Source organism: Patiria miniata, unplaced genomic scaffold (genome assembly GCF_015706575.1).
Source record: "Patiria miniata isolate m_02_andy unplaced genomic scaffold, ASM1570657v1 HiC_scaffold_6, whole genome shotgun sequence".
NCBI lineage: Eukaryota > Metazoa > Echinodermata > Asteroidea > Valvatida > Asterinidae > Patiria > Patiria miniata.
Window position 1 is genome coordinate 13,606,070 of NW_024037073.1, and position 3,863 is coordinate 13,609,932.

Genomic DNA, 3,863 nt, shown 5'->3' on the forward strand with positions numbered 1-3,863 from the left:
TCAAACGACACTACTGAATTGTACATGGTGGCTTCAACCTCAAACGGGAAAAAAAAATATGTCATGATGGTTTTAAAAAACGAAATAAGCGAAGGCCTCGATTGCATTTTATGCTTCGGAAGCTCGGTACCGTTATGTAAGCGGAACACATGTGAGTGTGATTTTCACACTCACATGTGTTCCGCTCAGGGGCGGCGGAACCGGGGGGGGGGGGGCTGGGGGGTGGTGCCCGACTAAATCTTTTGCAAAATATATGGGAACCAAGAGAGGCCATGCTTATACTCGATCGTAACCCCATCTAAAACACATTAAAATTGTGCAGCAGCAGGATTCCAGTCAAACCAGTGAGTCTGGCGGTTTTTAGACATCATCTTACATCGCCTTCTTTTTCTTTTTTTGCCGACGCGCATGGCTACGGCGACGCGCGCGCAGACCAGAAACCGGAGACTTTTTTTTTGGCCAATAGGCCGACTGCATTCAAGCCAGCCCGACTTAATCTAGAACCCATCGGCTGTAGGTATATATGTAAATCTTCACGTCGTTCTACATGTTCGTTCTCACGCAAGTACGCGATGTGAAAACAAACGTGAACGAACAAGGAGACCTAGGATCGAAAATGCCGGATGGGAAAGGTCGTAAATAAAATTGAATGTTTCTTGGTGTAATAACGGTGAGAAATCATTCTGTCAACAATTATTACAAGAACAAGGGTCAAAGTAGTGTAAAATGAACCTCGTCCCCAGTGCTCACTTTATTTCCAACCTTGTTTCCAGTAGTAAGCCCTGGATAGGAAACTTTCTTCAGTATCCTGATTTGATACCGCAATTTGCTAGTAATGGATTTATATTGTGTACTTGGTGTTCTTATTTCCAACGTGCATTACAGATTGTATTTTTCACTTCAAAAAAAATCGTGTTTTCATAACTCACGGCGCGACGAATCGATGCTGTTTTTACCCCAGACACCGCATACAAACGCTAATGCAACGTACATGCAGGCACCAGACTATTCCTCATTGCATACGTGTTCAAAAATCTTGAACATGCAAATGCTCCAATACCAGGGTGAGAGAGCAGGTAGTAGTGCGCGCGTACTGCTCGACACCCTGGGGACGAGGATAATGCAAAATGCGCGAGGGTTCTGGAAGCTCGCCGCGTGTCCTTTTACTTTAGGCTCTACTACAGGAGAGTGACGGGTCACGTGTAAGGGTTGGAGACCAAGGTAAAAGAAACCACATTTCATAGGAGTCCTAATGTTACGACACCATCATCCAAAGAGGAAAGCTGACTTTTCGAAGGAAAGATGAAAGTCACACTCACTATATACTCTGTACTCTTTGGTCTTCCAATAATACATGTGTATTGTTTTAATTGTGTTAAAAAGCGCTAAGATATTGGCAACACATTTTACTCTGTGGATGAATTTCATGTTCTGGGCTGATAATGTATGAAAAATAAAACTCTGTCAATATTTGGAAATTGTAATGGAAATCAAATTAATTTATTGGCGCCAGTAGTGATGCCCGTCTGTATAGTCGGTTTTACGTCATCACGACCACCCTCTCGGCCAATCAGAACGCTGCATTTAGCCTCATTAGCATAAACCATGGCAAGTTTGAGGAGCCAGCTGGACTGATCGATATGTGTAGGAGGGGTGTTTATTTGCGTAAGCGAATTTAAAACCAGCGATAACAATAGACAATATTTATGAAATCGTATAATAAAATTATTTGTTCGTTTAATGAAATATACGAAACTATTTTATTGCCTAATTGAAGAATTTAATCTTTCAGTTAAATTTTAGCAACATATTACCGAGCACAGCGAAAATCGTTCAGAATGGAACAACCCGTAAGATTTGTTGTGAATGACTCATCAGTCTATTGTGCAATCGGACGGACAGTTTGTACGCGTACAGACATGCTAGAGTTTCTTCCGGTTGAGTTTTATCGCTGATAAAAAAATGAGTTTATGTATTCGAAGTTGTGGTAAACAAACACTCACCGTTGAACAGCGTACATGCATAGGGACAAAATACATAACATAAATTTACATATAGTACAGTAAAACGTCATATATACATCTGAATTGAAGAGATTTCTCAAGCCGCATATCATACTCGTGCCTGTTACCACTCTATCATAATAGCCTTTGTACTCGAATGGGGGAATCCAGTTACGTCATAGTGCTGACTCATCGAATGATGACAAACAACCGGACAAGTCCGGTCATGTGCATTGTCCGCGGTGTTTTTAAAAATCTCCCCGTATGGAATCGTTGTTTGTGGCGCTGGCCGCATTGGTATTTAAGAGAACGTTAGATACATGTATATACCGCGCTGTACGTCCATGCTGAGCTTGAGATTTAGCGTTACCGAGGAACAATTTGAGCATAGTATTGAATTATGAAGAATCTGACGTTGACGACTCAGTCATGGGAAGCTGATAAAAGGATTATCGTCACCGTTATATAATCGCTTCAATAACAACCTGCATTGTGAACATATCCAAGCCATGAATGGATTCAGGGGCCATCACATAATTATAATGTCATTGGACTTAATTGCTGGTCAGTTTTGTGCACGTGGAGCGCTGTACTGTTGATGAGGGATGACGTATGGGGCCAGGGTAGTCAACAGATAAAGCAAATAATAAGTAATTGGGTTTAAGATAAATAAAAGGAAGACAATTCACACTGTATTTTCAAGGATTATTTGAGAATTTTTTTATCATTATCATGCATACAACTTTATATACGTGCACTAATATTATGCAGTCATCATAAATTGCCCGTTTTATAATTTTAGACCTGAATCTAATAATATTGTCTTTTGTACCTGACATATACCGGTTTACAATACACTGTCTTTTTAAAGCCACATCGTATATAGAACCCACACAAGTTTAAATCTCCATGCATATGGGCATGCTCTTCTTCTAAGTTCAAGCGTCAGCGGACCCAATGTAACATATTTTTAATACTAGTATGAACTTATTCGTCCATGGTAAAAAAAAATATAGCCATAAGGAATTACTGTATAAGAGTGATAAGGGGCGACTATTTCAAATATTATTTTTTCCTATAAGACACTGCTAGATTATTTTTAAAAATGAGTAATCTTTTTGAAACTACTAGTCTTTAATCATCACTGTCTTCATCGTTGTCTTCATCCTCATCTTGTTGGAACAGTCCGTCAAAAGTGTTACGGTATTTAGGCATAATTCTGTTCAGAGCTGTGTTCAATTTCATGCCCGTAATCAATTTTCGTTCAATATCTTCCACAATTTCTTGATTAGTGCCACTATCTTTCAGATATAGGTAACTTGACAAAAAATCCTTGTATTTGTTGAAAAAGATTCGCTTGACTGCCCAAAGGGTCTTCCTGTTGGCCTTTTCCTTGGCCTGATCTTTACTCATATCCTCGTTAATGTACTTTTCATATTTGTCACTCCACATCTCCTGGGTGGCTTCTATGGACTCTTTCAACCAGTCTCGATATGCGGTGTTGTCTTCCAAATCAGAACTAGACTCGTCTTCATCAGATAATTCGTCATCTTCCACCTCCGTCACGGACTCCGAATCATCGTCTTCAAGATCTTCATCTTCATAGTTTTCCATATCAGGATCTTCAAATCTACGGCTTTTAGAATCAGGTTCAGAATGATCCTCCTCAACTTCATCTGTTTCAGAATCATCTACAACATGTACATTTTCAGTATGCCTCTGTAGGTTATATCTCCGTCCGAAGCTTTTGTCACACATGTGACAAGCATAAGGTTTGACTGCAGAAATAACATTCATGTTGCAGCTTTGAAGGTTAAGGGAATATACATCATTTGCTTTTGCTGTAATTTTCAGAAATGG